This window comes from Peromyscus eremicus, chromosome 19 (genome assembly GCF_949786415.1).
Source record: "Peromyscus eremicus chromosome 19, PerEre_H2_v1, whole genome shotgun sequence".
NCBI classification, from domain to species: domain Eukaryota; kingdom Metazoa; phylum Chordata; class Mammalia; order Rodentia; family Cricetidae; genus Peromyscus; species Peromyscus eremicus.
In genome coordinates this window covers 62,719,380-62,745,891 of record NC_081435.1, presented here as the reverse complement: position 1 = coordinate 62,745,891, position 26,512 = coordinate 62,719,380, and the positions used below count along the sequence as shown (strand labels likewise).

At 43.8% G+C, this 26,512-nt stretch overlaps 1 protein-coding gene and 1 long non-coding RNA gene across 3 annotated transcripts in view; one reads left to right on the top strand and one right to left on the bottom strand.

Moving 5' to 3' along the window:
* Dym (dymeclin) overlaps positions 1-26,512 on the bottom strand; it is a 303,216-nt gene that overhangs the window by 68,085 nt on the left and 208,619 nt on the right. The gene's annotated exons all lie outside the window — the stretch shown is intronic.
* Positions 661-13,331, top strand: LOC131895553 (uncharacterized). Its single transcript, XR_009375212.1, has 4 exons — positions 661-762; positions 2,156-2,285; positions 12,824-12,948; positions 13,127-13,331. It is a non-coding gene; the product is annotated as an uncharacterized LOC131895553 (long non-coding RNA).

Below are 26,512 nucleotides of genomic sequence, written 5' to 3'. Positions count from 1 at the left end.
TTGTCAAGAATTTCAGAATTAGGTTCATCAGTTACTAAAAGATGAGAGTTAAACTTGTTTAAGCTCAGTATGGGATAACTGGAATTTCAGATAAGAAATTAAACATAAGCCAATCTAGAGGAAAATCTGCAGTCTACTTAGCTCCCACCTTGAGATCCTTATTGCATACATCATTAGACTGCCACAGCATAGCCCAGTGCTGAAGCCTGACCCGCTCCCAGGAGAGGTCTTCCGTCAGGGCCCGACCTCAGTGTTCTGCCCTGCCATGGCGGCTTTATATTACAGATACATGGCCTGTGATTTTGTCTGTTTCCTCAGAGTTCACAGTTGTAATGTTTGTCCCCACTGTCAGTTTGACTGCATTGGGAACCACCCAGGAAACACATCTACACACGTCTTTGAGAGAGTTTCCAGAGGTTTAACTGAGGTTTACTCCTGAATGTAGGTGGCAGAGTCCCATACCCTGGGGCCTGAGATTGAGTAAAAAGGGAAAAGGAGAAAGATAAGCTGAGTCCCAGCCTTCTTTGCTCCCCACCTGAGGGTACAATGGGACTGACCCTCGATGCTCTGCCACCCCGCTTCCCCCCAGAGGACTGTGTTCTTCTCAACTGTGAGTCACAATAGACTCGTCTTTCCTTAGATTCTTTTTTTTTGGGGGGGGGGGAGGGGGAGGGAGGAGAAAGTTGTGCAGAAGTTTGAGATGAGAATAGTAACTAAGTCTTTTGAAATCTGTGGAATGACTGTAAGACAGCAAAACTCAAAGTAAGCAACCAGCAAGGCTCTGGCTGAGCTGCTTCCTAGCTCCCTCCCGGCAGGGAGCCCGGGAAGGCCCGTACTGCCTTCTCTGAGGCTCTCCTGTGCTCTGCCACTAACCACTGACCTCCCAGACGCCCCTGCCCGGCAGCTCGTTGGCCAATCTGTTCCCTACCAAAAACGCTTGTTCTGTTTGGGGTGCATTGAGAAATACTGACCTCATTTTGGGCACAGCTATGTATTTTAAATGCCTTCTTGTTATAAGCCTAAGTTTGTGTTTCAGAGCAAAGGGAGAACCAGCCTCCAACTTCATAAGTGATGAAGGATAACATTTGTCAGAAGGTCCTTTCAGCTGTTCTGCCCTCCTACTCAGAAGAGGAATGAATTTCAGAATTTTCTTTCTTTCTTTTTCTTTTTTTTGGTTTTTCAAGACAGGGTTTCTCTGTGTAGTTTTGGTGCCTGTCCTGGATCTCGCTCTGTAGACCACGATGGCCTCGAACTCACAGAGATCCGCTTGGCTCTGCCTCCCAAGTGCTGAGATTAAAGGTGTGTGCCACCACCGCCCAGCTTGAGTTTCAGAATTTTCTGAGGTCATTTTAGAAAAACTTAGCCTGAGATGGTGGTGGTAGCGCACACCTTTAACCCCAGCACTCGGGAGGCAGAGGCAGTTGGATCTCTGTGAGTTCCAGGCCAGCATGGTCTAAGGAGTGAGTTCCAGGACAGCCAGGGCTACATAGACTTGTGTCATGAAACAAACAAACAAACAAAAAACCCAAACCCAAAACCCAAACCCCCCAAACCCCAAGCATATCCACCCACCCCCTCATAAAGAAAAAAACATAGTCTGATAGCTAATTATTTCAGAAGCATGTCAAGATGCTAGATTATTTCTGAATTTTATGGTAATGAATATTTTACACATCAATTTAGTTCAGTGTAAGTTCTGATATATTTAATTCCCATTTCCATTCTATGTGCTGATAGCTTAGTTTATTCCCAATGTTTAAGTAATTTGCTGAAACAACCAGGACTTGTTCACTTAAACTCAAGCTAAAACATAAGTCAGGGAAGTATAAAGTAGAAGCTTTAAGACTTTAAAATCAATAAGCACGCCCTGCATTAGGTGTCTTAAAAGACAGGGTTTCAAGTAGCCCAGGCTGGCCTTGAACTCACCCTGCCATGAGGCCAGCCTTGCCTCTCTGCTTCTTCCTCTCAGATGCTGGGTCTACAGGTAGGTATGCATCACTATGCTGGTGTGTATCCGTGTTTACTGTGACCAATCTCAACAAAAGGATCTTTCAGAATTATATGAACTTTCTCACATTTGAAGGAGTTACTAGGTATTCTATTTAACTTTTCTGATACTGTTTCTGGGGTAACTTCCCTTTTTTTCTTGAGACAGGGTCTCTCTATTACACAGTTTTGGCTGGCATGGAATTTGCAATGGAGCCCAGGCTGTCTTGGAACATACAAAGATCCACCTGCCTCCAAGTGCTGAGGTTAAAGGAGGTACCACCACACCTTGCTCTCTGGTAAGTTCTGATGCTATCCTTTAACACATTATACCTAACTGCATATATATAAAGTGGCAAGAAAAAACAGTTTCTATCATTATTTAGATTAACTGGACATACAGTTTGGGGAAATGGAGTAAAGATATTTTACACGATGTCAAATTTTGCTGGATTATAAAGCATTTTGGGTTGTGAGTTGATAAGGAAACAAAAATAAGAAATTATATATAATTTAGAAGTTTAAGCTTAACTTAGGATGAGTCACTGACTATAATAACTTTCCATCAATATCTCTATTAACATACAACATTGTAAATAATTTACAGTATTAAAATGTCAATATAAAGTTGACTCTAAATCACAGCACATGAGATAAGGTCAGTTTTCTTCTTGATCACAGCCTGGGTGAAATTCTAAATATTTAACTAGTATGCACCATTAGTCCTATTGGATGGAGGTTGCACACAACTCTGGCAGCCCTTAGACTGCACCAGCTGGATTCCAATTATAGTTATTCCCATAAGGGCTCTGAAAGGTACCAATTCTTGAGAAATAAATGAGGTTGCTTTGAAGTCAGGTATCTACATTGATGATTTTAATTATGACCCTAAAATTGTACCAAGAACTGCTATATACATCATTTTACTCAAACTGGTAATTCTTCAGCTCAGTCATGATCCTAAAGTATGCTCTGGAACTGCTGGGCACTAAGGCTGACAGCTACTTCGGTGCTAGACCCCGCTCTCTCATGTCCATCCCAACGGTCAACCAGCCTATTCTTGAAGACGCAACACATAGCTCTGGCCACTAGTCCATTGCCATTTTAAATGGCGGTAGTTCTCTGCTAACAGCTTTAATTATCCTTCAGGAAACAGCCAGAGTGCCTACTGTGTTGTTTCCTGGAAACTACTCTGTGGGTCTGTGCATCCCCGCTGGAAGATCAACTGTAGCTTCCAGGCACCAAGCAGATCATGAGATAATCAGGGTAAACTGTACGCCAGGGGAATTCAGATTTGCTAAAAACAAAGACACCAAACATTTGGTTAATTCTACTTTCCAAGAAACACCATCCCAATAAATACAATCTGCAGCTTCATTTGAATCTTCAAGTTGCTACTTTGACTGGATTCTGAGGCAGGTGCCCATAGGACATGACAGGAAATCAATAAAATTCTTCTTCTTTCATTTTAAAAAGCATTATTAGGCAATAACCACTACTTGTAAAAGGATGAAAAATTAGCATGAAATTAATTGGAGTGCGTCTTTTTAATGACAGTACCACCCAAATCCCAGAACTCACTTTAGACAGAGCTAAAAGGTTATTTAACCATGCTTTTCCGCACTTCCTGACTCTTTAAAAGTGGTGCTGAGGGTTGAACCCCAGGCCTTGAGCACGCTATGCACTCACAAGCTGTACCGCTGCACTAACCCCTCAGGCTCCCAGTAGATAGTGTTTGCGTGAAGCTCCAACTCAGTAGCATTTGTAAAGCCCTTAAAACTCTGTGATGTGGGGTCGAGTAGGGGGATCCCAAGAGAAGTAGTACATGACTTCTTTCCAAAGTGGGAACTTGTAGACTTTGAAGTACTTAAAAAAGCCAGGCGGTGGTGGTGCATGCCTTTAATCCCAGCACTCGGGAGGCAGAGGCAGGCGGATCTCTGTGAGTTCAAGGCCAGCCTGGTCTACAGAGTGAGTTCCAGGAAAGGCACAAACCTACACAGAGAAACACTGTCTTGAAAAACCAAAAAAAAAAAAAAAAAAAAAAAAGGATCATTTTTACTTTATCTATTACTACTAAATGAAAAAAATAAAAAGGCAAAGAACTCAGAAATCACATTTCTTAATCTTTTTTTCCAAGACAGGGTTTCTCTGTGTGGTCCTGGCTGTCCTGTAACTGTCTCTCTGCAGACCAAGCTGGTCTCAAACTCAAGAGTGTTGGGATTTAGATGTAGGTTACCATGGCAGCTTGACCACCAGTCCCACAGCCAACTCAAACTGTATCTCTGGCAAAGCTGATTTTGAGAGACTAGGGGGAACATGGTTATTAAAAAAAAATATCATTTTTATAAAGGTTATCTTATTCTACAGTGTAAATCAGTTTTCTGTATACTATCCCCCAAAGGACCAGTTAAAATTTAATGAAAGTATGTGGCTCTAGAGATGGCTGCTCAGTGGTTAAGAGCACTTGCTGTTTTCAAAGAGGACCTGGGTTCAGGTCTGAGGACCCCATGGAGGCTCAGTCATCTGTAACGCCAGTTCTAGGAATCTGATGCCCTCTTCTGACTTGTGGGCACCAGACATGCATTCAGGCAAACACTCATACATTAAAAAAGAAAAAAAAAATCTTAAAATGAAATAATAAAAGTAAATTTTGGCTCATTTAAGACTAAGAAAGATATCTGGGTGTGCTTGCACAAGCTTTTAATTCCAGCACTCAGGAGACTGAGGCAGGTGGATTTCTGTGAGTTCGAGGCCAACCTGGTCTAACTGCATAGTGAATTCCAGGCCAGTCAAGTTCCAGACTCTACCTCAGAAAAACAAACATAAAACAAAATACTACTCAGGGCAGAGGCAGGAAGACCTTATGATATAGGCTAGTCTGAGCTACAGGGGAAATCCCTATTTCAAAGGAAGAGTCCTCATGATAGCTCATGGGTAGAGCAACCAAGTCTCCAGAGCAACAGAAATGGGCGCCTTTTTGATTCACGTCTGCTTTTCTTAGTATATGCAGATGCATGGCAGAATGGAGCCCAGACCAAGTCAGCAAGCCAAGGTGTGTGTGTGTGTGTGTGTGTGTGTGTGTGTGTGTGTGTGTGTGTGTGTGTGACCCTGATCCAACAATCCCAGACTGTCTGTACACATAGGGATGAAAGCCCAACAACTCTATGTTAAGTAGTAACTCAAGATCGATGGATAAGTCGGCAGTTGGGGGAATATTTTACCCAGTTAACAACACTCAGAGTTGCCTCTCATTTTATAAACTTCCTTTTCCTTTTAAGAGGGAATTTATACAGTTTCAAATCATTTATTTTTAGTTTCCTTAAGAGAAGCATATGTATCTTGTTTGTATTAGTTTTGGGGGGATTCCAAGAAAGTTGTCTAAATTTCCTGCATTTTCAGCAGAAAATAAAACCTTCAACAAAATTAATGGGACTCTGCCAAAGGCGGGGAGGGGAGGAAATGCAGAGGCACGGCTCCCTGGCCTTCAAAGGCAATCTTTTGGTGATAGACCCTCGTTATCTTTAGGTTATTAATTCACTGGCACACACACTGAAAAGCTTGGGGACCACGTTATTTCTAGCCAGAACTGGATCTGTCCCAAAACATCCAGCTTGTGATACAAAGAACTGGCCTTATATTACACACAAATCATAGCCCAGGAATGAATCCCGGGACCAAGGGAGACAACAGGTAACTTTAATAAAGCAGGGGAAGCAGGTGGAGTGGAAGCTGGGCTCTGACGCTCTGCTTTGGGGCGGGAATGTAAAATCCTGTGGTCTTCCTCACCTTTTTTGGACACAGTCTGAATGTGGCTCACAGGCCTCAGCTAGAGCCGTGGGAGCCGTGATTTACATCACACTGTTGTCTTGGCACCTGTGGCAGGGCGGCAAGGTAATTGTGGCCACTAGGGGACATTGGTTAAGTTCACATAGTTTTCCATAACTGGCGGATGGCCAGACAATTCATAAAAAAGGAATGTTCTGATCAAGGCCCAGCTGTCTGCCGATGGGGCTCCTGTAGCGTGAGCTGGAGACGGGGCTGTTCGGGACCAGAACGCAGCAGCCTGGGGCGGCTTTGCCCTGGCTGTCTGTCAGCTGCAGTGGGTCCTCTGCCAGGCAGGCTCCAGCAGCCCTGAGTGCCATTCAGAGCAGAGCTGGCCACCTTCCCCGGGCTTCTGCCGGCAGTGGAGACCGGCACCAACGCCAGAGTCTGACTATTTGAATGTTCGCCTTCAGAATCAGCCGTCATTTCCATCCCAGAAACACCCCTCCACAGCCTATAATAAGTAAAATCTTGAGTAAACCCCAGCAAAACAACGCCCTGGGAAGATGTGCCTTGTCCTAAGACAAAAACAAACAAACAAACAAACACCGCTCCCCCTCACCCTTTAAGCTTTGACTTCTGGAGCCACGGGCTCTCTCTGACCGCCGCAGTAAGGAGTGCTGAGTCAGCTGACTTAAGTTATTTGCAAAAACAAGTGCTTTGTGTGAGTTTTTTTTTTTTTTTAAAAAAATCTCTTCTCACTCAAGTCTCAGCCTCCATACAAAATGCAAAAATTACTCAATCCGGAAAGCAAATTCCCTTAGAGTTACCAAAAAACAAGATTTACACACAAAAAAATTCCTCAGAGTGACCTCACAACAACCCAATTAAAACTTTGGTTGATTCCTCCACCATGTCGAATGCAGCCTCCGGTGGCTTTGAGGACAGAGCCCCAGTGACCTGTGAGAGTGCCAGGGAAACCACTCTCTGACTCAGTGGTGCTGTGGATGGTGATACTCGGGGCTGCTGGCAGCATGGGGCACATCACTCTCTTGGGCTTCAGTTTCTTCCAAGGGGCTCTGTGAGGGGAGGGGGTGTGGTGGGAGAGAGGACACACCAGGGACATGGACTTGGGTTCCTGCTTACAATGTGGAATGCGGCAAGGAATGCCTCTCCTACTCTCTGATCAGAAAAGCCAGATAATTTGCATAATCTGAAGTCTTCTTACACCCATCAGGGAGATTGTGTAAGTCAACCAAATAAAATGATTCGCATGGAGGGCCTCACTCCTGTAAGGAGAGATGCAGACTAGTTAGTACCTTCTCACCTGGTCTGGTGCAGAATGGAACTCAGCCCAGCTATTCATGGTGGCCAGGGTGGGCTGGAAGGTCAGGACCCCAGATGCAAGGAGGTGGTGCCCATCCTCTAGTGCTAGGCAAAAGCTGGGGCAGCAAATCCTCCAGGCCAAGAGCACACAGGCAAACTTCCATTGCTTCCAGGGAGAAGCAAGGACCCACCCACTCAGGCTCAGATTTGAGAGAGGACACTCTCTCTTATCACCAAGACATGAACCAATATCCATTTATGCTGGTAGAGGAATAGAAGCCAACAAAACAAAAGAACGCCCTCAGCGCTGGGATCTGAGGCAGGAAAGCAAGTGTGTTCAATACCCTATATTCCTATGAGGGGAGGGGGTGGAGAGAGAGAGAGAGAGAGAGAGAGAGAGAGAGAGAGAGAGAGAGAGAGAGAGAGAGAGAGAGAGCGCTGTTACCATTGGGGAAAAGAAAGAAAACCCCATTGCTAAGACTCAGGTGCACAGAGGGACTCAACACTTAAGGCACTTAAGGCTAGGCTAGTAAAGGCATCTTTCTTCCAAGTCCACTGCAGGTACAGTTGAAAGAAGACACTGAAAAAATGCTGACTCCCTAGTCCAGCATTGTCCCAGCATAAAGAAACAGTTGGGAGAATCTGAAGCAGGTGGCACACTGCAGATGGAGCCAAATCCCAGCGGAGGTGTACCCACTTAAAAGCAGAGGTGTACCCACTTAAAAGCAGAGGTGTACCCACTTAAAAACAGACAACAGCCAGCATCCAAATATAAGTTATGAGACGCATGACGTCCATCGCAGTGTGTGTAAGTACAATGAAGTACATGCCTGTAGGCAGCACAGAGTGCTGGAGATGGAGTGCTAATCCAGACACAGAGCCTCCCACAGGCTGCCAATGAGAAGAGGTGTCCGATGGGGTGGAATCTCAGGATGCTGTGGAGACCCTTGGGGTGGGGCTGGCCAGTGGTGGGGGTTCAGCAGAATGAGCATAAGGCTAGAGTTAGGCAGCCAATTTGAATCCCTTGTTTAAGTAGCTATGTGTTCTTAGGTAGTTCATGGGACCTTTGAGCCTCAGCTTTTCCATCTGAAAAATGAGAGTACTACTTGTTTTATCGGAAGTGAAGAGTGAATGAAATATTTGAAACATTTTCACTTTTGCCTGGCAGATAAAAAGGGCCCACGACAGTAGCTATGGTGATGAATGAGTATGTTTTGTGAATAGGCGGAGACCTGCAGGAGCTGTGGGAGAGGGGTGAGGAGGGGAAGGACACGCTCAGAAAGCTCACACCGAGGAGGACACAGCACGGCTGGGAAACTCAGTTTGGTTAGGATGGTAAATGCAGGGGTCTGCAAGACACACAACTAGAGCACGCCGGTTGGTCACAGGTCACGCGGGCTGGGCTCAGGGCCTGTAGGACCTTCCAGCTGTGATAGCCAAGGGCTACTTAAACCCATTCTAGTGGGAGGAAAAGCACTGGGGAACTTGGGTGGTCACAGGAGGGCAGCCCTGGGAGGCCAGGCAGGGCACTGGAAGTGAACTGACATGGAGGTTCAGGGGTGCTGGACTCCAGCACAGCCAGTGTGCAGAGCACTAGATGGACAGGTGACCACCAGGGCTCGGACTGTGGCTGAAGCTGTGGAGGACATTTCTACTACAGCAACATTCTGGGCAAAGCCACTCCGTGACAAGAAATGGCAGCATAGACAGGCAGAAGAGAAAGACAGGCAAGAACCCAGGAAGACTTAATCCACGGGAAAAGTTAGCAAGCGCTAAGACTGGTTCCTGCGGAAGGGAAAGGTACTGAGTCCAGCCTAATTGAGAAGCAATCAAGCAGAAAAATGAAAACACTACCACAAACCATAAAGGAGAGATTTTAATCTATTTCCTAAAAAAAAGATTTCTAGAATACAAATACTTCAAATGCAAGAAGAATTTCAAATGTCTTTTCCCCCATTTTAAACTGTATTTATGTATAGGAGTGTTTTGCCCACATGTATGCTTGTGTGCCACATGTGTGCCTTGTGCCCAAGGAGCTCAGAGGAGGGCACTGGACTCCTAGAACTGGAGTTACAGACTGTTGTGAAGAGCCACATGGGTGCTGGGAATTAAACTTGGGTCCTCTGGAAGGGCAGCCAAGGCTCTTAAGTGTGGCACCTCAAAGAAAAAACAAACAGCCCTGAATGAAAGAGAATTTAATGAAATAGAAGCAAGGAGTCCATACATGAAGGGAGGGCAAGACAAAGAAAAACACAGCATCGTGTCACACAGAGTGAAAAACAGATGAAGGAACCTCAGAAATCACTAAGAAAATGTGACTAGCTCAGAGTCAAGTGTAACTGGTAACGAAGAGTTGCAACCAAAGGTGTCTTTAAAGAGAAATGCAGCCTGAGAGGTTGTGTGTGTGGCAGAATGACACACTGACATGCAGGCCCCAAGACCCGAGTTCAAATCATCGATCACATAAGGTGGCAGGAGACAGTGAACTCCTAAGAGCTGTCCTCTGATCTGCACGTGTGCTCTGTTTTGTGTGTGTGTGTGTGTGTGTGTGTGTGTGTGTGTGTGTGTGCGCGCACATGCACATACAAATAAATAAACACAATAATGAAAAATTGAAATCCAGTCTCTTTAATTTGTTTTCCCTGTGAGTTCGAGGCCAGCCAGAACTACACAGTGAGACCCTGTCTCAAAGAATTAAAAACGGACAAACAGAAACGCCCAACTTTTTAATTGTGTGTCTGTGTGTGGATACGTGCATGTGAGTGCAGATGCCCAAGGAAGCACTAAGTGGAAGCTGTGAGCTCCTGGGAACAGGGTGTGCTCCCTCTCCAGGCCCCCAAAATGCAAAATCGTATAGTCATTCATAAACAGTAAAATTAGATAATAAACAAAATAAACCCAAAGAAAGCACGATGGGAGAAATAATAATAAAAAGCTAAGTGAACAGATTAGAAAATGAAAGTAGCATATTTGTTTTTGTTAACTGCAAACAAAAACAGACACTAACATGTAACCAGAGAGATGAGAAAGCAAACACATGACTTTCACGAGGGACGTTTGCAGCTTCCCAGCCTGGGGACAGCCACCTTCCCAATGTGTTCCCAGGGTTCTTCCTCTGGGAGCAGGAGAGATGGGAGAGCTCTGGTGTTCCCTCTTCCTGTAAGGCCACAGCCCTATCGGATGAGGGCACCTCCCTTACGATCCCTTTTCATCCTAATTACCTCATTAAGGCCAGTACTCAAACACAGGCACAGTGGCCAGGGCTTCAGCATTTGCAGTTTGGGGGAACACAATCAAGATGGAGATCACAGAACAGGACTAAAAGGAGCCGTCCAATCTGGTGTGGGAGGCAAGCTGGACCTCTCCGAAGAACTCTTGCCAAGAAAGACAGATCTGTCTCATTGATGCAAGTCTTTAGTAAAAATGTCCATTTCCAGTAAGTATGAGGAAGAAAGAACAAATTAAAAGGGGGCCAATAGGAGATAAAAAAAACAACCAACAAAACACAACAAAACATGCTTAGAATGAGGGAGACTCTTCACGATTGGCTGGGCTTCTGCACTATGATAATGGCTGGGAATGAAAAGGGAAGTGGATTGCTCTAATTTAAAGTCTTAGGAGACGTTAACGACCAAATGTGCAAATTTTAATTCTAATTTTAACACATTGCCAACAGCCATTTCTGAGAATTCAGGAGAAATACGATTATGCTACATGGGATTATGCCTTGGGAATATTACTGCTTTTGTTCGATATGATAATAGTGTGTGGTAGTTTATATGAAAATGGCCCCATAGGCTCACAGGGACTGGCACTTCTGGGAGGTGTGGCATTGTTGGAGGAGGTGTGGTGTTGCTGGGGGAGATGTGGCCTTGTTAGAAGTGTGGCCTTGTTGGAGGAGGTGTGGCCTTGTTAGAAGAGGAGGTGTGGAGGTGTGGAGGTGTGGAGGAGGTGTGGCCTTGTTGGAGGAGGTGTGGCTTGTTAGAGGAGGTGTGGAGTTGTGGAGTTGTGGAGTTGTGGAGGTGTGGAGTTGTTGGAGGAGGTGTGCCACCGGGGTAGGTTTTGAGGTCTCAGCTCATTTTCCTCCTGCTGCTTGTGGATCAATGTGGAACTCAGCTACCTCTCCAGCACCACATTTGCCTGCACTCTGCCATGATGATAACTGGCTAAACCTCTGAAATGTTTTCTTTTTTAAGGGTTGCCGTGGTTATGGTATCTTTTTGCAGCAATAGAAACCCTAATTAAGACATGGTGTGAGATTATAAAAGAAAACGACATTATTTTTGGATATGTGTATCCAAGTATGAAAAGATAAAATTTCAGGACTTACTATAAAATACTTTAGCCAAAAAAAAAGTAAACCTTATATAGAGGCTATATAAGACTATAGAAAGCCGGGCGGTGGTTGGTGCATGCCTTTAATCCCAGCACTCAGGAGGCAGAGGCAGGTGGATCTTTTTGAGTTCGAGGCCAGCCTGGTCTACAGAGTGAGTTCCAGGAAAGGCGCAAAGCTACACAGAGAAACCCCGTCTTGAAAAACTAAAAACAAAACAAAACAAAAAAACAACAAAAAACTATAGAAGCATTTAAAAAAAATAGTTCATTTATTTATGTTTATGTGTACGGGTGTTTTGCCTGCATGTATGTATGTGTAGAATATACATGTGTGGTATCCTTGGAGGCCAGGAAGGTGTTGGCTCCCCTAGAACTGGAGTTATGGATGGTTGTGAACCACCATGTGGGTGCTGGGAACTGAACCTAGATCCTCTGAAAGAGCAGCCAATGCTCTTAACCGTTGAACCAAGAACAGTTTTTTGTTGTTATTTATTTATTAATGTGGATATAGGGGGCATGAACATGATGCCATGGTGTGAGCATTTAGATCAGAGGTCAAATTCTAGGAGTTCTCTCCTTCCACCACGTGGGTCCTGAACTTAGGTGTCAGGCTTGGCCACGAGCACCTTAACCTGCTGAGCCATATTGTTCTTTCTTAAAACAGAAATATAATTATGACTTCAAAATATGGTAAAGTTCATTCAAAAGTAAAAGTAAAACCAATGCCATTACACTCAATATAGCATAGGCAGATTAGATTCAACTTCACTGCCTGGTTCTGTTTCTCTCATGTAGCCCAGTGTGGCCTTGAACTCACAGAGATCCAGATGGATCTCTGCCTCCTGAGCTATAGGATTAAAGGTGTGTTCCACCACTGCCTGACCTCTATGTCTAATTTAGTGGCTGGCTTTGTCCTCCGATCCCCAAGTAAGCTTTTTTGGGGTACACAATATATCACCACAGGGATGTACCGACACCGTGGGAAAAATGCAGAATCATTGGCTAAGAGCATTGGGTACTTTTCCAGAGGACCTGAGTTTGAATCCCACTGTTCATTTTGGGCAGTTTACAACTCTAGCCTCTGGGTCCAGCTCCAGGGGTCTGACATCTCTGACCTCTAGTGCACGCGCGCGCGCGCGCGCGCGCGCGCGCACACACACACACACACACACAATTGGCATAATAAAATCTTTTTAAAAATGCAGAATGGACACAAATACTAATTAAGGAAATGTTTAAGAGCAAAACATTAAGATACATTCAGCTTTTTGAGTAAAAAATGTGCATTAAAATTCTAAGCTCTTAACCTGAGAACTTCAAAATCTTAAATATTATTGTTACAATAAATAGTTAATTTCTTAGAAATATGTTAAAAAATACTCCAAGTCTAATGCTGTGACCCTAACTGATGCAGGTGACCCTAACTAAAGACAGCCTGACTCAGACCCTGCTGCATTATACCCATATTCCACTATGATGATCAAAAGCTGTGGTTACAGTCGCCTAATAAGCAGGACCAACACCCACACTTTTGTCCAGGTAAATACTAATACCCACAATTCAGTCAAGGTCAGTGGCAATGGGGGTGACTCAGTCTGTACCTACAATTAGAGCAAGGGCTCACTCATGTTGCCATGGGAACTGTCTACTGCCCAGCAATTACCATTCAAAAACTTCAGGAGGTGGCCCTGTACTAAATTTGCAATTCATTTCTTAGGGCAGAAATTGATTCAAAAGCAGTCTGAAGATCTTTATGTTAACAAAGAACATTTACAACAGCAAGTGTCAAGATAGTCCCAGTACCAATGTGAGTGGGTTTATAATTCCTAAACCTCCAAGGCTCGCAAAGAACATACAGAATCCATTTCAACTACTGTTGTTTGTGATTATATGCTTAAAAATAAATTCAAAATCTTCATTCACTGTACTGTCTTTATGCTCATATGCTATGAAATGGAGCGGGGGAGATGGAACTAAGTATCTGCAGCCTAAACAAGGTCAGACTTCAGATGGCTCAACTTAGAATGCTACATTGTAATCGTCACATCCTGAGTCAGGACTGCCTATCATTGTACTAACTGGCGACAACTGTGTGTGTGTGTGTGTGTGTGTGTGTGTGTGTGTGTGTGTGTGTGTGTGTGTGTGGTTGGGCAGATAGCTACTTTTATTTCCTGGGAAGAAGTTTTTAGAAATTATCAATAAATAAAAGACTAAAATTAAAATAAAAAGTAAACAAACTGTTACATGACATAAAGCAATCCTTTTGAGGCAGAGAAAGAGCTGATTTGATGCAGAACAAGGCCATTCCAGGAGTGTCCTCAGTAATGGTTTACTTGTACAGAGGAATGTGATCCCCCATCTCTTCCTTTGTTATATGCACCTCTTTAGAGTGTATGTTTGTGCACACACACGGAGGCAGAGATCAATGGTGGCTGCCCTCTACTGCTCTACATCTTGTTTTCGAGGCAGGGTCTCTTGAAGAACCTGGAGCTAGCGTATTCAGCTAGGCTTGTGGCCAGTGAGCTCCAGAATCCTACTGTCTGCCTCTCCAGTAATCTTACAGGCATGTGTTACCATGCCTAGGCCTTCCTGTGGGTGCTGGGGAGCCAAACTTAGGGCTTTCCTTGCATGACATGAACTTCATCAACAGCCCGTGGCCTCAGTCCCCCCTAATGCAGCTCTTAGCTTACCTGGGTTGTTTTGGGGATAAGGAAAAGATTGTGTTATGGGGAAGAAAATAACCACACGGAAAACACTGTGGTAACAAGTATGCTGTAAGGGAAAGCTTCCAAGTTCTTGTATCCATGGCCACCAGGTTCACTTGGTGGCACTTCTCAAAGCACAGTGACCTTGACAGGAAGTAATATAACAATGATGTTTTCTATAGTGTGTCAAGCCTTCCAACAACGTTTGCTTCTTTCTGTCACTTATTACTAGAATGCATTGAACCTCTGGTCACATCATGGCTTCTGCTGGGATTAGAGTGACAAGAAAACTTTCTTCCTGGACCTACCCATGCTGATGCCTTGAGGACTGACTGGGGACAGGGCTTGGCCTTTGGTAAGAGTAACAGAGTGTGCTCACAGCCATGCCCTAGTGAGATGACAGGAATGCTGGACCAGGAGTCCAAGGACTGCTCTGAGGTGAACAACTCCTTCAACCTCTGAGGAAACTGACTTTCGTAAAGTAGAAACGCAGTGCCTGTCCATACTGCCAAGTTACAGGGTTGTCTGGTTTAAAAAATGACTGAGAACTGTAAGTGCTATGGAAATGCACGCCAATGAAAACGGACTTTTTGGATGGGTGTGGTCGTACATGCTTGTCATTCCAACACTGAAGAGGCTGAGGCAGGAGCAGGATGACTGAGTTTCAGTAAGTCTGGACTACACCTTGTTTCAGCAAAATAAAACAAACAAACAAACAAAACCACCCGCCCACTACAACATTTGCTCTTGGTGTCTGACTTTCTGGCCTTTGACTATTAAGAAAAAGAAAAGAAAACTAGCATCAGGTAAAAGGAAGTGTTCATAATTCTCTGGTCAGCTGTCCATAAGTTTGTAAATGAGAAAGAGGCAGTTTCAGGTTTCTATTTAGTGAGAGGCAAACCGTGCTTTCCCTGAGACCCGGAGTTAGAGGTGGTAGATGGCACACTATCTCACGCTAACTCAAACGCACACACTGCATCGTTCTTGCCCAGCAAGGCACAGGATGACAGGAAGTCTTTTTCATAATGAGTGTCATTCATTTAACTTTGGCAAGGACCTAAATACGCACAGAAACAATTATAGAAAAAACTGCTTTTACCAACAAAGCCAGCGAGGGCTGGGAAGCCGGCGAGGCTCTGGGTTTGATTCTGAAAACAAAGTGCTTGCCACGCCAGCAGGTGGACCCGAGTTTGATCTTAGAGCACACACAAAGGGAGGAGAGAACTGGCTCACAAGGTTGCCCTTTCACTTCCACGTCACACCATGGCACAGGTGTGCCCTCCCCCCGCCCCCCAGAGTTGGGTGTGGTGGTGTGTGCTTGTCATCCCAGCACTGGAGAAGTAGTCACAGGCAGATCCCTGGGGGCTCACTAGCTGGCAGCCTGCCTAGTCTAAGGAATGACACTCGAGGCTGACCTTGAGTCCCCACATGAACATGTGCACACATGCGCCCCCCTCAACAAACTAACCGTCAGCTAAAATATCCCTAAATATATGTAGTCAGTGGCACAACACTTGCCCAGCATAATAAGCAAGGCTCTGGGGTTTAATTCTGCACTTTGGATTTCCTGAGACATGGCATTAGGAGTTAGGTGATGGCAATAAAAAAACCATTTTAGGAACTCACCGCACACTCAAGCAACGATGCCTCTCTAAGCAAGCATTCTGGGAAGCAGGGTTTTCCTGCACATCTGATTAATATGTAAGAAATGTGTTATGACATTATTTGGACCAACCTGCTGATTATTACCCAAAAGTCCCAGCTATCTCTAACTCTGGTGTGTTAAGCCAAATTAAAGAATGATTATAACCTCAGTGGCTTCAATTTTAAGTCTATTAAAATCTGTGTAAATTGTATGAGAAATTAGACATGTTGAGCCAAAAGAAGAAAACCAAAAGGCAGACAAGAGCCCAGAAGGAAAATCCGCAGTGTATTAACCGCACATGCAACGTGACAGGTGCAATCTGCCTGAGACAAAACCTTTCAAGGCAGGTGCCAGCTAAACATGCCATGAAGCCCTTAAGAGCTTCGATGACTTGGACACTGGAAGACCATGTGCCCAGAATGCTGTGCCTCTCTGTCATCTGGCCTTGGTAGAGCTCAGTGTCATCTGGAAGTTTGATTAAGAATTCCAGATCACCAGGCTAAGTGATATGGTTTATTCATTTCTCCCAATGGTGACCATCATGATGTTCCCAGATGACACACGTCATCCACTTAACAAATAAGGAATGTTTTTATGAAAAGTGGAACTCAAGGGTCCTATGGGGGGGAGTTGTGAATTGTGGGACATGATATAAAGGCAGAGAAAAGGGAGGGTACACAGATGTGGTGTAGAGAGAGGCCTGCATGAAGGAGTATAGGAAATGTCCCATTCATGGCTGCAATACTTCATCAGCTACACATCCTCAGAGCCCTCCAGCTGAAGGACATTCCAGAAGGAGAAAATACCTGAAGCTAGAACACAAATTCATCAGCAGTTTGTGCCAATCTCTCCCCAAATACCAAAAACCAACTATGGCTTTTAGAGTGAGGCCAACAAGCCTCTTCCTACAGGCCAGGACTCTGGGAATTAAGGATGAAGTGAAATTTGAAAATGATTCCAAATATTTATGACCTATGAGGGTCTGCCTCTAAATTCTCATATTTCTTTCCCTTAAACTTAAAAAAATTTCATCAATGTAATAAATGAGCACAGTTTAAAATTCAAGAAAACCAGTGTTCAAACAGAAACAAAGTACCTCATGTACCAGCTCCCTTTCTCAGCACCGGTAACAAGGACAAGCACTGGGCCAGCGAGGCTCTCTCCAGCACCAGTACCGAGGACAAGCACTGAGCCAGCGAGGCTCTCCTCCAGCACCGGTACCGAGGACAAGCACTGGGCCAGCGAGGCTCTCTCCAGCACCAGTACCGAGGACAAGCACTGGGCCAGCGAGGCTCTCTCCAGCACCAGTACCGAGGACAAGCACTGGGCCAGTGAGGCTCTCCTCCGGCACCGGTACCGAGGACAAGCACTGGGCCAGCGAGGCTCTCCTCTGGCACGTGCCTTCTTGTTCTGAAATAACGTACTGCTATTTCTGAATTTTTAACCTTTTAATCTTTGACTTTTTACTTTTGAGAATCCAGGCTCTGCTTCTCTTAAAGTAATTCAGAATCGCTTAAGTTTTTGCTAATTCACTAAACTGCAAACAGCATTTTCTAAACCCTTGACTATAGGAAACAGTAGGGAGACACGCACTCCTGTAGGTTACAAAGTTGACAGAAGCGAACCTAAGATTTAGCTGGGACTGGGACTGAGACTATGCCACACACTTACGACGCCGCTTTGAGACAACGGCAGTCAACCAATTCCCCTTGGAGTGTCTGTCGCAGACAGAGGGAGGGAACCACAACTTCTTAGGCTTTATTTCTGGAGCAAAAACCTAGGTCTGGGAGAGCAGGAGTACGTTCCAGAATGCTCTCGCAGTTCCACTGGGCTTCTCTGAACAGCACACCATGGCCATTCCTTTGACAGATTCTTCTGCAGCTCTCAGAACAGGATGAATTCCAGGTTGCTGGTCCCCCCCTTCTTACTCTTTTCTTTCCTTTCTTTATAAAGAGTGCAGCATTCTTAACAGGCAAAGCAGCAATCCTGCAGGCTTTCTCTCTTATTCCTGTGCTATTACATTTAATTTGTGTGCTTTTATAACTTTGTACTTACGCCCACAGGCTTTTGAACAATGGGTGCCCATTCAATAAATCCAAGAAATAAATGACTTGATGACTGTAAGTGCTTTGAACTCATTGGACAGAAGGCTCTACAGAAGTAATATAATAGTCAGGACACCGGGATAAAAGCTTAGGAAAAAACAATGTACAGCTTTTTTGAGTTGGCATACGCGCATGGGCACACATGAAGCTGTCATCCTTTGTTAGACAGCCCTCACGTCCTTCACTGGTGCTCACTTCTCAGAGCCTCTCCCTCCTCCATCTTTTGATAGGAAAATGACTAACGTTTGTGAAGTCCAAACACATCGACTTGCTTTTAAGGAGTATTTTCTCTGAACCACACATAGGCCGATGATCACTGTAAGACACATGTGGAGGTCTGAGGCTGAGGCTGGGTGTCTTCCTCAATCACTCCCCCACCTTATTTTTTTTTGAGGCAGGGTCTCTCACTGAACCTGGAGTTCATTGATTTGGCTAGACTGGCTGGCCAGAAAGCCCCAGGGATCCTCCTTTCTACCCCCTCAACACTCAGATTGTAAATACAAGCCACTGTGCCCTGATTTTTTCCAGGTTCTGGGGATCTGAACTCGTGTTCTCGTGTTGTGTGGCTCTTTAGCCATTTCCCTTGCTCCTACAGTGCACTTTAAACAAGCTCACCTGCTCTAAGTAGTGCCCGTGTAGGAACTTTCTAGAGCATGGTAAAACAGCGACAACGATGACAATAACGGACGGACAGACACGGTAAGAAAGGCTGAACGGAGGAGTGAGGAGAAAACTAGACTTGAACTAAACCAACCTGTTCTCAACCTTAGCATTCATTTAGCTGTCGGTGACTACCAGGCAAACACTGCACTCCCAAGTTTTAAGTGCCTGGATGTTTAAATCCAACGGGCACATTTTCATCACCGGGTTATACTCAATCTTCCACTCACAACTGGTTCTTTAAGATATGCTGTCCTAGTTAGGTTTCCATTGCTATCTTAAACCACAACCCAAGCGACTTGGAGAGGAAAGGGCTTATTTTATCTCACATCTATCAGGTTACACTCCATCATGAGGGAAGTCAGGGCAGGAACCTGGAGGCAGGAACTAATGCACAGGCCACAGAAGACTGCTGCTTACTGGCCTGCCCAGCCTGATTTCATATAGCACCCAGGACCACCACCATCCCAGGGGTGGCACCGCCCACAGTGAGCTGGACCCTCCCACATCAGTCATCAGTCAAGAAAATGCACCACAGGCTTCCCTCCTAGCCAGTCTTGTGGAAATATTTTTTTTCAACTGAGGTTCCCTCTTCCAAAACGACTACCGCTTGTGTCAAGGCGACAAACTCGCCAGCACACAGACCTACCCGTCACCATGTACCATCTCGGGGTGGCTCCAATTCCTTATTAGCACTTTGTTTTCTATCCAGCTGCTAAAGGCTGGACACTCAGAGTCGGGTGGATCCCCCTTTCCTCTCACCACAGCTCAGTGCATCTTAGTTAAGCACGTGCAGTTTAACGCTCTCTGAGGTTGCCACACCCTCATCTCTCACTGGCCTCAACTCTTACCCTTGGAAACCATTTTTCGACAGTATTTTACACAGGTACGGCAAGGCTGATTACTCCACTCCTCAAAATTCCTTCAGTGAGTTCATGCTGAACTGTGGATAATACTCTAACTTCTTATAATGAATGAACCATCATGCTTGGCACAGTCCGGCACCGATCTATGTCTCCAGCCTCTTTAATGTCACTTCCTCCCTATTCTGCTCTAAGACGTACTGGTCAGCTTTCTGACTCAGGGCCTTTGAACATGTTGTTAAATATAGTATCCTCATTCTTCCCTGGGCTGGCTCGATTGTCTATGTACTCATCTAGCAGGTCTGTTAAATATCAGAGGTATCTATAATATACTTTCTGTCCCTAAGTCTAAATTAGGATTCTCAAACTCCTCTTGGATGATGTCCCTGCTATTTTCCCTAGCTCTGCTTATAATTATGTATTTATCTGCTTGCTAAATGAGGCACACTTTTTTTTTTCACTATCTCTTTGAGGCAGGATTCCTGCATCTGTCCCCTCATCATTGTTTACTAAGTGCTGTGGGAAAAACATGACTTGAATAAATGAATGTTTCAGATGCATGTTTATGGATAATATGCTCTGTCTATTCTACCCAGTTACTGGAAGTCTAATTGAGAAATAACAGAGAAGTAATTAACAGGATTTGTTGCTGTTTTTGAGACAAGACCTCACTATATAATCCAGGCTATTTGTAAGCTATGGCTGGCCTCAAACTCCTGGTGATCCTCCTGCTTCAGCCTCTAGAGTGCTGGTACTCCAGATGTGAGTCACCATGCCTAGCATTAATACAACTGTTGTGCTTATTTTCAGATGTAGAAATGAAAACACAGTTAGATTAAGCTTTTTTTTTTTTTTTTTTGGTTTTTCGAGACAGAGTTTCTCTGTGTAGCTTTGCGCCTTTCCTGGAACTCACTTTGTAGCCCAGGCTGGCTTTGAACTCACAGAGATCCTCCTGGTTCTGCCTCCCAAGTGCTGGGATTAAAGGTGTGTGCTACCACCGCTCGGCTAGATTAAGCTTTATTGTCTTGTCGCTGTTATGAGAAATAACCAGGTTTCAAACTCAGGAATGTCTAAACCTATTATCTGTTCTTAGAGATTACACATACATACAATGTGATTTATTAATGATTTATATAAGAATTTAAATGTTTTTTTTCCCCCTGGAAGTGGGGGAACATATATATCATTACCCATGCATGCAGAATATAGATTTTCTATAGTCCATTTTTTCATCTTTGTAGTTCCCCTTTGTGAAACTGTACATTCAAAATCTTTATACAGTTCTCAAAATGTAATTAAAAAAAATGGAATATGTAATAATGAAACAGAAGGATTGCTGTGGGTTCCAGACCAGCATGGGCTACATAACAAGGCCTCGTTTCAGAACATAAAACAAAACCCAAACCAAATCGGGAAAACAAATGAAACAAACAAAAAAAGCAAGACAGAGAGACAGACAGACAGACAGACCTGTGCAGTCACCTCCCTCCTATTTATTTCCAGGATGGTTCTGAAGCCATTTTGTTAGAAGGAGAACCTGTTACACTCCAGTTTCTAGTGAGAAAGGCAAGCAACTCTCCACCGATCTGCCATACTGTGTGTGCAAAGGTCCTTTTCGATATTTAAATCGGTAGCAGATCTAGAGGCTTGGAGAGACTGGGATTTTGTGTTTTGTTTTGTTTTCTGAAAAACCACTTCACGGGTGGGTGTGTTCTACACTGGGATGAATGAGGTCTAAAGCTGTTTCTTTCTGTAAGTCAGAAGCCACAAACTCTCTTGTTTCCGGGGTTTGCACCTGGTAATATTCCAATTCTCCCATTATTGGTTATTGGCTATAATGCTTCTCCAAAGAGGAGGGAGTTTCCCTGCCTCTCTTTCGTTACCTCGTGTTACCATCCCCACGAGGGGCAGGCTGGCTTGGCTTCTTTCAGAGGAAGGTTTGTTGCTGAGACGAACAAAGCTATTTGGTTGGGTTGGTCCCTGTTTTTGTGAGTTCAAAGGATAGAAGTAAAATGACTCACACAGCAATAGATAGGAAGAGACAAAAACCATACAGATCACTCCTATTCAAACCCAAGATCAAAGGCTTTCACTGAATTGCTTTTACTTTACATCTACAGGTAGTGTTTTCCAGTGGAAGCTCAGGTTCCAAGGACAGTAGGGGAAACAAAATAGAACATGTCACAATTACCCACCTTTTCTCTTATGACACAAATATGCATCTTCAAATACCAACCCAAAGCTTGACCAGTACAAATATCACCAGTAAAGACAGTCCGCTGTCCTTTTCACCTCTGTTATGACACAGTCTACTAGGGACTGAGCCATTCAGATGTCTGGTTGTTAGCCAACTAGATTTATCTGGTTGTTAGGTTGTTTTGTAATCAGGTGTAGTTCATAAGTTATATCACAGGACAAGAAATATTCAAAGAAATCTAGTTTCACTCCTGTTAGTTTGACCAAATTCCTTTGCTCTTCACAAAATTCTTTTAGTTTGTCCTTCACTGTTTTCCAAATTCACATGGATATACCAGTCTGAGTAGGAAGCAGAGAGGGCAGCTCTCCTGGAGGTGAGTGGGTGAGGGGGCAGGGCTGTCAGACAGGGCCAGTGTCCTATCAGCAGAGACAAGAAGAGCTGGGTGCAGGCTCTGACCAAAGGCCCCTTAAGCACACTCAACAAGCAACTGTGCTAGTCTCCAAATTGCGAGAAGTGTCCAGTGTTTAAGTCACTCAATCTGTATGTTGTTAAGACACCCTGAGCCAACAATATAGGCTGAAGACACGACCTTACAGAACATGAGTCACTAAATCACCCATTATGCTTACTGGCTCACTGGAACTGTGTGCAAGGGAACACCACACACTCCTTAGGTCCTTTGGCAAAATAAAAATTTAAGGCCTCAGAAAATACCAGAGAGACTACAGGTTACTCCAATGTAAGAAAATAGCCAAATCTGCCTGTCCTATTGAGTTAAATGGACATGCTAAGTCGATTCACTCAAGCCCTGAAAATATAGTTCTTAAAGAGTAGCTATATTGAAGCAACTGTTATATTAACCAATACATAAAAAAAACTGACATAGTCCAATATCAGAATGGACTCTAACAACCATCAAAGCAACAGTTACCTTGCTTTTCTACTTTCCAAAGTAAACCAACTCCCATTATCGAAACCTTCCCATTAGTATCTTAGAAACTCAAGTAATTCATGAATACATTAAGTTGCCAAGGATTTACTTGGAATGCACTGACTTAAATAATGCTGTAAGTCTAGAAGGACTGATGTGTTTCATGGCTCTTCTCCACACTTCTAGGATGATCCTCAAATATTCCTGCAAGGATTCTTCTTGTAAGAATTTTTCAGAAATTCATAAAAAAAAAAAGCTAGAACTGAATTCTCAAATACAATTTGTTTTCAGAAATTAAATCAATCAAGGAAAAGATTGAATTTCCACTCACACAATGAGTAAGATTACTGGGTTTTTTGGGTCTTATTTGGAGAAACTAAAATAAAGTGCCATTTCTAAAACATTTGTAGCTTTGACTATAATCAACTGTAATAATAAGATACCAGCTCAAAAAATTCTTTTCATTTAAGCCTCTTTTGTAATACTGCTTTTTAATAACCCTCATAATAGCCGAATTAAAGGACCCCAACAGAAATCATTCATCCCACATAAAACAAACATTGCCTTTTCTTCTTAGCTTTGTTTTACAAGCTACATTATTTCCAGATGACGCTGGAGGGGACTATGGTTTCAAGAATGAGATGCTTAAGTGGACAGCTGCTTTCTATTTACCATGTAAATCAAGGGTAAATCAAAGAAAATTCCAAATAGTAGACCTCCCCCCCCCACCCCCAATTAGGAACAACGAACTCAGGCAGAAAGGGAGAGAGAGAAGAAAAAGCAATCAGAATCCAAGCAAACAGAAAATCAAAACGGGGTTTCTTGACCCAGTCTAAGGAAACTTGAAGGCAATTCTAGGAAAGGTATCGTTACACCAGTTCATACAGGAGTAGGGTAAGAAAACTGTTCTCACTAGGATGGAAACAAAGGGAAAAAGAAACTGACTAGGGTTTCCCTTTTTGAAAAAATTAATGTACCACACATTAGTGCTGAATTTAATATTCATGGGTTATTTTTTCTGTGCTCTTTAAACTTCCCTTAGAACACTAATTAATCACTGCCATAGTCCATGCGAACATGCCCTATTTCTTTTTAGAAGCCACAGGAAGGAACATAAAAATTATTTAAGTATTTTAAATAATAACTTAAAATCCTTAAAAAAGAGCCATCTACCACATTCCTGCAGAGACATTGGTAAAGCATCCTCTCCAGATGACTAGGGAGACATCCTTCCCCTCAACACCTGCCTCTCCAGAGGGAACTGGTCCTTATACACAAGGTCAGAGCCCACCAACTAAAAGTTCCCAAATAACAATGGAAGCAGATTATTCTCAGAAAAAAGGGGAATTCCCAGTTCCCAGCCAGAACAGTACAACTGTGGAGACTGGCCTCGTGCTAAAGTCAGGTAGAGTTTCTAGGTAGGAAATAACTTTTTATATGATGGTTAAAAACAACTCTATCCACACAGGAAGTGTGGGAATGTAGATGTTTTAAAAAAGAAATATTTTATTATAGTATTAAAACCACCAACCTCACTTCTGAGTGTACACTCAGAGAAAATGAAATTAATACCCTAGAGTTATCAGCACCTTCGCATTCACTGTGGCATGAATGCCAAGGGCCAAGACAGGAAGGCACCTAACCGCCACATGACAGATAAATGGATGACGATTGGGTGGTCAGTACGACAACACGATGTTGCTCAGCATAAAAAGGAGCGCCTGCCGTTTGGAACAGCACGGGCATAAGCTATGTGAGAATGAGGAAGGCAGATACGGTGTGATCTCCTTATGTGTGGAACCTCAAGCTGAACTCACAGGAGGAGACAGAGCAGTCAGCAGATGTTCATCAGAGCGCACAACAAATAAGTTCTACGGATTTACTGTACAGATGTGGACTGTACTTAGGAATAGTGTTAAGTGTATCTAAGATGTACTGAGAGAACTGATCTCAGAAGTTTAACACACACACATACACACACACACACACACACACACACACACACACACACTGGGCAATCATGTGAGGTGATGAATATGCTAATTAGCTTATTATAGTAAACATTTTACAGTGTCTATTAAACTATGCCCTGTTTATAAATGAGAAGGAATGAGAAAACTGATAACCACCAGAAAATCAGTGGTCTACAGGCTATAGGCAGTATATGGCAGAAAAGGATATGGCATAGTTTAAGCAACTTTTCAAGAACAGAGTAATTACAATGGGAAAAACAAGTTTAGAATGCAAAACCTTGGCAGACACTGCCTTAGCAAAGTGATCTAGAGAGACATCAGCAGCTACGAGCATCAGCACTGTGCACTCCCACACGCTGCTGGAGAGCACTCTCCCCGAGGAGGCCCAGCATTAGGACAACCCTAAGAAAACAGCACATGCAAACCGAGGGACAGTCTCCAAGTAACTCACGGTAGCTCAGCAGTACCAAGCGCAGAAGGACAAGAAATACCACAGAGACGTTACGGAGACACGACAAACAACTCAGTGTGGGACCTGAGAGAAGGATGAAGGCGCAAATGTTGCAATCTGTGTTTTAGTCATTCCTTAGTTCTGAGAAGTTTCACATGCTCATTGAGATATTAACAAAAGGGGAAACGGAGAAGTATAAGGAGAAACTCTTAAACAAAACACTTTGGTCAAGCCATTGGGAGCCAGGAGAGAAAAAGAAGTCATTCATCTGTGTGCTGTCAAACATTCCAAGATCACACCTATAAAGGAATGCGACCCTTTCTCCTACCCTGTCAGACTTCTCAGAGCTAACCATTGTAATTTGAAACACGAATTTTCAAACATGTATGTGTAAGCCAATATAAAGTTAAAGGATTTATATAATATAGATATTTTCATATAAATCTATAAGATTAAAATCTCATTTTAAAAAGCTGCAGAATAATGCAACGGATTAGTTATACTCTAATGAGTGTTTGGTTTTTTTTTTTTTTTTTTTTTTTAAAATTTCATCTTGGAGGGCATGAGATGGTACACAGAGATCAGAGGACACCTTGGGGGAGGTGGTTGTGTCCTCCCACCATGTGGGTTCTAGGGATGGAACTCAAGTGACCAGACTTGGCAGCAAGCATCCTTCCCCACAAAGCCATCTCACTGGAGCCTAATCAGTGGTTAGTGACATACGTTTTGCTTGTTTCCTTTTGCTCTACAGTGAGGTTGAGAAATGTACACACTTTTGTGTGACTGTAGCTCACCACCTAGAAGTCCTAAAGTCCAGCTAGTGCTCAAGAAACATCTTTTACCTCCTTGAAAGTATTTAGTTCTTTGGTCTAACTCCTCCAAATGCTACTTTAAAAAATGGCTTCATCCATTCAACAAGAAGGAAATCATGCCTGGTGCTGGAAACCGAGCCAGTTACTGGGGGTTAGATTCTTGGAGGAAAACCTATCTTGGTTACAGAATACCACAACTGATCCCAGTGCAGGCCTGTGGAGCCTGGTCTCAACCGACAGATCTACAACATAACTCCCAAACCTAAGGCTCAGAGTCACTGTGGAAGAGAGGGAGGAAAGATTTGAAGAGTCAGAGGTACAGGAACTTTGCTGTGAAATTGTGTCTTCTAAAATTGTCAGAGAAGCTACACTCATGAAGTCTCACACCAGCATGGCTGTGTAAATATGACCCGGACAAGGAAGACACCAATAAACATGGTGAGGTAGTTTGAATGTAACTGGTCCTCATAATCTCAGGGAATGGCACTATTAGGAGGTGTGGCTTTGTTGGAGGAAGTGTGTCACTGTGGGGGTAGGCTTTGAGGTTTCCTATGCTCAGGACACTGCCCAGTGTCTTAGTCAACTTCCTGTTGCCTGTAGGATGTAGGACTCTCAGCTACTATTCCAGCATCACGTCTGCCTGCATGCCAACATGCTCTCCATCATGATGATAATGGACTGAACCTCTGAACCTGGAAATGAGCCATTCCAATTAAATGTTTTCTTTATAAGAGTTGCTGTGGTCACAGTGTCTGTTCACA